Source organism: Temnothorax americanus, unplaced genomic scaffold, assembly GCF_048541705.1.
Source record: "Temnothorax americanus isolate GAGA-0224 unplaced genomic scaffold, ASM4854170v1 Scaffold15, whole genome shotgun sequence".
NCBI lineage: Eukaryota > Metazoa > Arthropoda > Insecta > Hymenoptera > Formicidae > Temnothorax > Temnothorax americanus.
In genome coordinates, this window is record NW_027509286.1 from 2095183 (window position 1) to 2106514 (window position 11332).

An 11332-nucleotide genomic window follows, 5' to 3' on the forward strand; every position below is an offset into this window, starting at 1 on the left:
TTTTCGCATTTTGAGCCGACGCACGTGCTCTCGATCCATCTCGAAACAATTTCAAAGAACCAACACCTTGCTCCCTAGAATAATATGAAAGGGCTGGCAGCTCTGTACTTTACGCAAACATACGATAAATTCTTTAAATAAAGATACGAATTACGTAGAAATAAATTTCTAGAAAAATATTGCAAGCATTACTTTCCTCATAAAGATTGAAAGCGTCGCTTCGCAATAATTTATGAAGAGAAACAATTTAAACGAAAGAATATACCTCTTTTATTATAAGTTTTATTGCACGTATTTATTACACTTCTTCTCTTTATTATATAATATTATGGAAAAAATTTAAACTAAATTGCGGTGATCTTACGTTAATTAGACATTAATAATATATGTATGTGGTTTATTACTAACCAACAATGGTTTATTGCACGCTTCTAGACGCTTTCTAGTATTTAATTAAGCAGTGAATACTATTATGTTTATAATTATATTGTATAAATTTTACCTAAATGGCATACACATTTGGCGAGTCGATAAATGTTGATGGAACATCGGTGTCACTTTACTACTTCAGAGATTTTGATGAAATCAATGATATGGCAAAGGGCAGTTGTGTGGTCGGTGAATCATAGATAAAGGAATTTATTTTGCGGCGTGCTCTCTTTTATGAGAACTTTCACACGATTCTCGATTAGTCGCCGTCAGTCTGAAAAATTCTGCGTACGCGACCGCTTACGTATGTGTGTGTGTGTCCTCAGAGAATTGCTGGAATTTCAATATACCTCAACATTCGAATAACTCGCTCAAATAATTCGAATGTTTTTATATTTGAATTATATTTGAGTGAATCCTTCGCGCGTAATCGCACATTCGATGCGAATAAAAACCGCGTAACGACTCTTTTTTACATCTGATATTCGTGTTTTCGATGGTGTATACAGATTCAATTAGCAATTCGTGCAACTACGCGGCGCAAGCTATTGCGCGTATCAATTACATTACTTTTAATCGCGCAATGTCGCGAAAACATTATAATGCAGTTACTACTCATTACGTGTATAGCATTGAATAATATAGCGATATGGTACGAATAAATAACATTTTGAATCTTCCAGTGCTTCTCTCTCTCTCTCTTTCTCTATCGCCTGGCCTTTACGCAAATTCGTGATTATTCAAAATTATATCTCTGCTTTTTATTATTATGAGAGATGAAATATTCTCTCTTGCAAAAAACATTGCACAGCGTCGTAAAAAGAAAGTTTTTCAGAGGTAGCGCAAGATGACGTCACAAGCGGAAATTGTGACACGTGCATGTGCTTTTTCTTGGTACATTTTCTACATTTCTCTCTAAAATGTTGAATTAATCTCTAAATTAAATGACATCCTAATTTTTTAGTACTGACCCGTATGGCCTTCGTTGAATGACGCCCACCTTTTTGAACGATTCTAGATATACGCATGTATACGTCAGCCTACCCTGTTTCGAGTATATTTATGACGGTTGTTAATAATTAGTTAAAAGCATAGTTTATCCATAGCTTCCCTCAGCTTCAGAATAGATGGAAATCTAACGAGATATAGCTCGCGTCAGAACATTTCATTACCTGCTAATAGCCACCGATGTGCGAATAAAAAAAATATATGTAACTCGCAATCAAGTCGAGATTCCCTAAAATAAAATTCCGAATCTTTGTAGAGGTAGGTGAAAAATATTGTAGTTATTTAAATGGGCGAGAGTTTTATGGCCAATAATACATTCAGTGAATGCGCAATAAAGCCGTTTACGTAATATGCTAAAATCGTATACAAAACAAATATGGGCGTTCCATTTAGAACCGTCTTTGTTAATTGATAAATTTGAATTGGAAAACAGAAATGTGGTTAGTACCCGGGTTTTTTTTGTCTGCAATGAATTATTCAGCTGACATATTCATTATTTTAACTTTACACGATATTTGATATTTATAGAATTTTAAACAAATTTCAGGGATTAAAAACGAATTTTTTTTTAATAAATAGAAGATATGTGCAAATTTTTTCAAGCTTTGTAAATTATTATTTTGCGCAATAGAAAGAAACACCTTATGACTCGCGACATTTATATATCGTGTTATATTCACAACGAAAGAAATCATAAATTTTTATTTCCAATGAAAAGATCGGTAAAGTACGTAAGACCGCGGACTAAGATGGAAGACTTAAGGATTTTGACCCTTAAAAATGATTGTTCATTCTGTAAAATTGGCTTTTTGCTTGTCACGGCGCGCTCGTTTGTCGCGAAGGGAAAGAAGTTCATCTCCTTGTAATGAGCGGTGACAGTTCCAGGCAATGTCGAACTCTTTTTGCTGGCCTATTTTTTTTAACACTGTTACATGCTATGCTAAAGCAGATATATTGCACTATAGAGATGATATTGAACTTCTTGAAAAAATATGCCGCAATAGTACATTCGTAATTCTATTCAAATCATTGAAAGTAATTTCTAGTTATTTAACCCCTCGTATAGTCACACCTATGTTTTCAAACAAGGAAGTCACTCTGGGTCATTTTGACCCGAGACGAACTTTGACCGTTCGCCATTTGACCATTTATCCACCGATTGTGTTGAAAAAATTCTCGAATGCACTTGCGATATTGCTAAGATGATTGCTTATAAGAAAAGAAGGGTCTCAGGAATTTTTAACATATAAAAAAAATTCGCGAAAAATTTGTTTAAAAAAAAATTTTTGTTTTTTGAACTAAAGCTAGAGGGCGTTATGCCCGCCAATTTTCAAGTCACGCGCAAGATATTTACGAGCAAAGTTGAGGCTCGGGTCAAATTGACCCGGTGTGACTATGGAGGGTTAAAAGCACTTGTTCTGAAAGATCTGTAATAAATCATCTTTATAAAATTAAAAATTTATTGCATTTATACATTGCTTTTACATATACTGTATAGATTAGAAAAGCTTATTATATATATATATATATATATAATATATATATATATATATATATAGTTTTTAGAAATATTTTTCTTAAGAATATTTTTTTCTTGGCTTAACAATTGTACTACACAGAACCATATTATACTTTATTGAATATAATATTTATAGCATTAATATTGTAATATTGTCTAAATCTTAAGAAAGTAGCACATTTAAGCACAATTCTTTTATTCTGGTAATTATTTCGACAGGGTGCGATTTGTATTTATTAAAATGTTAAATATCTGCTGGATATGAGTTTTTGAAGGGAGAAATCCGCTAACCTTAAGAAAGACCGAGGGAAACTTTCTGAATGATTTTTATAAAAGAACTTTGGCCGACAAAAGCGCAGAAGTCACAGTAGGAAGACTTTTTGTTAAAACTCAATTTGTAACTTTAGAAGGATATCGTTTCGTGATCTTCACAAGATTTTTAGAAGATTGTTATCTCCATGATTATCCGAGGACCATGTCTCAGTAGTCGAATTTATAAAGACGCTCAATTACAGATTGTAGGGAGATCCAGATTCAAATTTTGGCTTGGGTGATGTTTTTCGCAATACATTTTTTGCATTGATTAAAAAAAATACTTATAAGTATCAAAAATTAAATTAATTATATCATTATAGATTTAAGTATGTGGATTTACTGTAAAAAAACTGTGTTTCAAGTCCGACAAATAATCGACGCGCAGTTTTCTGAGTTGTAAAAAGTATACAAAAAATTAACACAAAAATATTATTATAATAGGCTATCAAAATCCAGTTTCTAACCGAAAATGGCAACTTCTTTATTATTTATAAGATTTATATCGACCCAGTATCACGTATTATTGTTTAATGTTATATTCTCTGCAACTTTAGACGAATATATTTTGCATGTGATTATCAATGCTTATTTCTACATAAATATATACATATATTTGCAGCGCTAAATTATTTTCAAAAAATTAGAGAACATGCCATTTACGGATTGAATCTTGGTAGTTTAATTTTCCAAACTTACAATCAGTAAACTGCCTTTTCTCAAATTGATTGTATATTATAAATAATTAAGTCCTATATATCTTATTTATTATTATCATTTTTAAAAAGTTTCCTTCACTTTGTTAAAATATTTTTAAACAATATTGCGTAGTGCTTTCTCTTTAAAATTTTGTGTAATAGACCTTCTCTCTTCTTCTTTCTGAGTTGTAACAGTGATGAAATTTTCTTATCAGTCTATACGTGAGTTTTCTTAAGTTCATGCCCTGAAATTTATTCATCATTGCATAGATATTTAGTATGCAAACCTTCAGTAAAGATCTTTAGTAGAATTGGATTCAAATAAGTTAATTTATTTTGCGACGTCTATACGACGATTCTTAAAGATATTTTGTTAACTTTTTATTTCAAACTTTAGCAACCAGACGTCATGACAGAACAATTTAATCAAATGCCAGTCTATTATGAACGAGTAAGTCGCTGTACAATAGATTTACTTGCTGAAAATCGCCTTGAGGAAGTCGCGTTTTATCTATATAGCGCTTTATGCGCATATTCTAAATTAATAAATTTCGAAATGCATGGCATTGTAATTTAATCCGTTATCACAGAAGGGAAATATGCCAGTCTCCAAAACAGCCGAGTTTCGAGTTTCAAAGCTTTCGTCCAATTTACTGCAAATCGCGGAAAACCCCGAAAAAGCTCTGTTCTGAGGATTGCTAGCTTCAAACGGATATAGGAAGAAGAGATAAAGGACCAACGAGGAATGTATGATTGCGCGCATTAATTCGAACAACGCGAATAATTGTGCGTGACTTTTCAATACCTTAAAGAATTAGCAATGAAGGTGTAGCAGAGTATTTAAATACCGTGAGATCTTGCGACAATCATAGAATCATTATAGCGCGCAATAATTTCGTGAAAAGTCATTTTCGGAGAGTACAAATTCGTCAAAATTGCACGTACGAGACAGCGCTGTTTTTTGCAATTAATTTTTGTACATAATTATAATTATAATAATTACAAACATAAAATGAAACTATTTGAAATAAAATATGGATTGTGGAGAATAGTTTTAAAAAAATGCATGCTAGTGTAATGAACGTATTAAGTGAATTTCTGTCTAAGATATATCTATAACTAGCCTTACAAAGGCAACGGCCATGCCCGGTAGACTCCTTTTCATTACGAGACAAAACCCTCCTTACCAGAATTCAGATAATTCCGCCAAGTCAACTGTCTATAGATCTATAGGTCAAAGTGTCTTTAACTTTCCCTACCGTTGCAAGGGAGGGCTATTATTACAGCTATTCTATTTACACAATAAACTGTGAAATGTATATAACCCTTTATTATCATGGATATTAATCTTTAATTGACATTTTGCTTGCTTATTAAAAGAGGAATCCTTTTTATTTATAATATAATAATTCAATATAAGAATTATTTTACGTATAAAAGTAATTCAAAGATATTATTTTTTAAAGTTATTTTAATAAGAATTTATTTAAAATATTTTAATATATTTTAATAAATTATTTAATAAACTCTTATTCATTGAATATACGTATGCATATATGTTTATATATAATTTATATTGATCCAAATATTTATTATATATATTAATGCAAATTTTTTTACCGAAAATTTCGCGATAAAAACCATCAATTACTGCAACTTCTTAATACGCAAGGTTAAATAGCTTAATGACTAAATCTTTAATTAGAATTAAGCTCATTCAGTATTAAATAATTGATAAGATCCTTTGTCATATAATTACTTGGCAGAAGTTTAATTCATGAAATTGCCTTCATTTTCTATCGTCCATGACTCGCGAAGATCGTTAGAATTTTGACATTTTAATAGAGAAATAAGGATTTGAAATAAGATTAATGTCTTATTGTTAGACAGAAATTGATATAAATGAAGATAACACACTATAATATAATGTAATAAGTTTAATTAATGCTTCTCTCTCTCTCTCTTCATTTAGTTTTCTGAGCATGTTGCGTTTTTATATCTTCGAAATAAAAATATTTGGACCTTGACTTATTGAGTAAGGGTAGCGTAATCAATCGTGGCGTCTTTCTTTATTGCTTCTTATTGACATTACCATTGGTATCTAGACCGCTAATAACTCGCCAAGGAGTGGCGACAGCTGATACGCCATCGGCTCCTGGCTCTTCCCTTGAGAAAAGGTGAAGTATAGAAGTATAGAAGAGCTAGCGCAACGGGACGCTCCACAAGATGCGCCGCAATAAACCCAAGGGGTGAGATCGCTCTTGGAAGTCGATTACTCGCTTCCTGCCTCGGAGAGAAGAAAGTAGTCGGCGGCCGTGAGGTTCACCTTAATCCGATTAAATACGTCATTCTCGGACAAGCTCTTTTATACTAGACCACTATACGAGGAAAACGCGACGCCGCCGTTTATCGATCTCGGATCAACGTGCTCGTTCCACTCTGCTGAATTACGTCTTTTTTATACGATGATGATCGAATCGTCGACGACAATAATCGTCCCCTCTGCGATACACAACAATGTCGATGACCGGGATAAAAAAAATTATATCGCGCTCTTCGCGAGAGAATGGGCGATCATCGCGTTATGCGACGCGTCGATAAACTGGCAGATAAAAAGATGGAGTCAAGAGACGTTTAATAAAGTGTCATCTCTGCAGTCGTGCTAAATCGGTCAAAATCGTAAATTACGCGACAGGCGATTCCAAACCGTGACCAAAAAATATTTATCGCGATTGATTTAATCGGTAAAATTTATAGTGCCTCGCGAAGAACACTCGAATCGTTTACCTCGAATAATTGTTCAAAATTCTAGGAAAATAATTATTTAACTTTTCAGAGCGTATCAGATATATAACTGTGTAAATGCGTCATAAAGATATGTAAAAAATATATTAAAAAATTTAATATACTCTCTCTCTTTTCTCTCAAACATGAAATATTTTAAATAATTAACATTTTTTTACAAGATTTAATATTTAATATAAAGTATATTAATAAATATATATATTGGCAAAAAAGTTAAATAAAGGAGTTAATAAAAACATTGATTGAAGACTTTCACAATTTTTTGTAACAATATTCTCGTTCGCGATTTCGTTTACGAGTAAGGATTGATTATTCGAGTTTTAAATTATTTGATACCAAATTTACACGCGCAAATTTAGAGAGATGGGATATATTTTAGGGATGATATATTTTAGGAAAGGCTTATTAAATTATCACCGTTATCGAACATTACGATTTACACTCGGAGGTACAGGATCCACACAATACACTTCCTCCATACGGATTTCGCCACACATAATTCCATTCGCGCGCCCGTCAAATCGCGGAGATTGCATTAGCGTGGAAATTGCATTAGCTCAAGATTGCACTTTGTACGGTATGTTAAAAATATTATTTTTTACGCAAATTTTCCACATTAATTCCCATATATTTACACTACGAGATCAGATGAAAACTTATACTAATGTAACACACTAGAAAATTATGCAAAATTATGAAAGGGAGTAATATTTCTTTGAAAATTCTACATAAAAGTCTTCTCTCGGAACTTATACGATACAAGTGTGCATTTAAAGAAATGTATAATTATTTGTTACATAAAATCTTTTAGAACAATAACACATTTTCTTGGATCTAGAGAGCTGCCCTTTCTTCTGTTAAATTTTAATTAAGTTTCTTTTTTTCCGTGATTTTATTATTTCCAATATACTCGTAGTTTGCCTCTAGAGAAACGTTTCAAATTGAAATACTTTTAAAACGGTGTTCATTGGGAATTATATAAAACGTAAGATTGTTATTTACTTGATGCCTAAAATTTAATTTATGACAAACTCCGCATTTGCAGAGTTATAATTGAAACAATGCCTAACTGTTTATTTTTCCTTTAAGTTTTGACAAGAAACGTGCAACAAATACAGCTATTGCCGAATACGCTTTACAATTCTATTTAATTTAAAGTAGCACGTTTCTCGCGGCCCTGTCGCCCATGTTTTAAACCGCTCTTCGTTCATCAACCTTTTCTTTCGAGAATATACCAGCTGAAAGAAAAAGTTAAATTAAGATAAATTTCCTATTTGCGTTTTCCAGGAATCGGGTCAGTCGATTACGATCTTGCGACACAAACGTTCGCGATTAGCCAAGCGACTAGCAACGGTAAACAATATTACGATTCGCTAGCAATCGACAACTCGCTTTTCGCGATTTTCCCCTTTAGCACGTTTCTCGCGGGACGATTAGAGATATCGATTATTAGCGTACTCTGAAATTAATCTACTATCTTCAAGTGAAAAGGGCAAGCTGAAGGACTTGTTCAAGGAAGGATGGTTAAAGTTATTTTCGAATGCAGGCATTTTAATATCAAATTTCATTATTCATTCTCTTTTTGATATTCATGATTTAATAAATATTAAAAAATTTCAAATACTTAGAAATACGAGACATATATATTTTGAAATGTTTTGTTATATATGTATAGTTATTCAATAAAGTTATTAATACTAAGTAGTTATTAATTTTTCTGACAAATTCGTCATTCGGAAAAAGTTTTTTGAGAAATTCTTCAATTCGATGGAGAAGGGAAAATTAATTAATTTCATATTGTATAATTTTTCTGTTTTTATCTTCAATTTTACTTATTATCGAAAGAAATCCGGAATTTATTTTTCACCTTGATGTAAAATATCAATTATGCACGAATATTTCACGTAACGCAACATGTAAGAGTCACCTAAACTGATGTGTCATAAACATATTTATTTTTTTTCTCATTTGCAATAAGAAGCAGTTGCTTCCGCTATAATAGAGTTTGTGAACTGTACTATTACTCGTGCATTTCGTAACGATATCACTCGTTCGTCGTTCAATGTAAAATGTAGAAACGAGAATTTGAAGCCGCGCACGTACAATTCGACGTATAGATGTACCTACTTTTGAATTTTATAAACACTTTTAATGCTCGTTGTATTACTTGTATTATTAAAATGCAACGAATGCAAATTAAAATAAATTAGAAATTGGAAATTAAAATTTCCACACGTATAATAGATCTCTTTTTTCTCTTGATTTTATAAGAGTTATATATTTTATGTTTGCACGAATCTCTGAGCACGATACACTTAGTGCTGTATTATTTTCAAATGTAGAGCCAGTAATTACTTTCGTTAACCGTCGTCAACACGTTTATTAGTCCGAGAAAACTAATGTAATTTAACATTGCGGTGAAATATGGATATGCTATGACACGTGTAATTAATTCAAATTGTTCGCTCGTTTTAAGATTTTGATTACTTCTCTTACTTTCAAATTACTTGGAATTTACAAATTGCGAACACTGGAAACAATAACTGGAAGAATAAGAAGGATCAGAATCTTTAATACTAATTCGATTATTTCTTAATTTAATATTATAAATTAATTTTTTATGATTTTCTTTTGCAAATCTGTAGAATATTATTTAAATTTCCCATATTCAGATTTCATCACTTCAAAAAGAGCATAGCCCATATTCGCTAAAACGTAATAAATCGCAGCGTCGATTTACTATAAAACTATCCGAAATAAAATGATTAATTTAACACTCGTCGCGTTGCAACTTTTCCAGTATAAAACGCACCATCGAATCCACTCAAAATATTGTACGAGCCATTCTTAAAATTGAATAGTTTGAAAGGTCTTCGAGATAATTTTAGAAAATCGTATGCTCGAAAAAGAAATGTGATATAAAACTCACCGTGACGAAGAGGACTCCAGTTCCTTCTTCAAATGCAATTGCCGAAAACGTGGAGCGATCGCGAAAGAAAACCCGGGATGGACCGTTGTCGAACCGACGACGAAACGGCACTGACCGTGTCGGGCCAAGTGCTTGACGCGAACTACTGCGAGTCTGGACGAGTCACTTGCGAGGAGTCTGCGCGGCGTCGTCCGTTAGTGCTCGCCGCCCACACAGGCTCTCTACAAGTCTGCAGGTCCTCTTTTCACTTTCTCCCGCAGTTCTTTTCATTTTTCCTGCCTCCTTGAATTCGAAAGACACGCAATATTCGCTAATAGGAAGTACGCGCCAATATTTCTTGTTAAAAGTAAAAAATTTTCCTTGTTTTTCTGCGGCACGAAGAAATTTTCCTTCATTCTCTTCACAGTCTCGATGAATAAACCGATTAAGTCCTCAATTAGGTCTTTTAATGTTATTAGCGTAGCTTAACGTAACATTAAAATTCTTTTATCTAAAGAACTAAATAAAAATTTATATCAAAAGTACTGTTTGTCAATTATAATTGTACTTTGATATTTGCATGTGCACGATAAAATGTTATTGATTTTATTGTAGACTTACGAAAAATCGAGATCTTGAACGTAAAACATGGTTCAAGAGTAACATAAAAACTACAAAAATACAAACAACTATAGCTATAAATATCTTGTGGAACATGAGAAAAATATTTATATTTTTCAATTTTGCTTTTCGTCTCTTCGAGTTTTTAGTTCTGTTGGTGCAAATCGTTTATTTCGTTTGTAGCTCATATGCCGTGCACGCAACGTTCAAGAGACTCGCGATACACGCATGAAGTCGTCGATCCAACCACCAAGACTGACTCGTTTCTGCTGTAATTGACGATTAGGTTTAAGCGACCTGTTGACATTCGTTTTTGCGTTAGTTTTACGCGCTTTCAATACTAGTCGCTCAACTGTGTTTTCTACCTGTATTTATATTTGCTACTTGATAGACTATACAAGTCATAGATGGCTAATATAATATACACGAGTTCTTTCACACGTCATTATTTAGTTTGTATTTTATAGCAACAAGTTGTTTGTACAGTCAATGTCTCAACTCGAATGTCTACTTGTGTGTGTGATGAATAATAAGTTTTTATTTTATAATCTTTTAACGTACTTGTATTATTAACATCTTGAACGTAAGAGTATTTGAAGCAGCGTTCAAGTGTCTAGAACCTTTAGAAAATACAAGGAGAGCTGGAAATGATTTTAATACAGTATATTGAAGCGTTGATATCTTGGCATTTTTTTCTTTTCTAAGATGGATCACGGTTTCAAATTTTTACGAGTTTTTATTTTGATATATTTTCATATTAAAAAAAATGTGCATTTTACGTTGCTGTACTCGAGTACGTATTAAATTATTTAACATCTATTGATTAAAATATTAAAGAGCGTCACACATTACTGTGTGACTTGCGGAAGAAACGGTGCAGTTTGCATCTGTCCATGTGCATAACGCAGTCTTCCGATAACGGCAAAGCTTTCGTATCCAAGTCTGAAAATAAAATCTTGATAAAACTTGGGCTGACTGTGAACCTAGGTGTCGTAATACAGATGATTGAGAAATGTCTCGTACAGTGACGTC

The 11332-nt window shown here is 32.5% G+C and overlaps 1 protein-coding gene across 4 annotated transcripts in view; it reads right to left on the reverse strand.

Annotated features, from left to right (window-relative positions):
* LOC143895178 (GTP-binding protein Di-Ras2) overlaps positions 1–9839 on the reverse strand; it is a 91523-nt gene extending 81684 nt beyond the window's left edge. For all 4 annotated transcript variants that reach the window (XM_077402138.1, XM_077402137.1, XM_077402140.1 and 1 more), the window contains exon 1: positions 9701–9839. The gene's annotated coding sequence lies outside the window, so the exon portion shown is untranslated. The remainder of the gene's footprint in view (positions 1–9700) is intronic.
* Positions 9840–11332: the final 1493 nt, after the last annotated feature.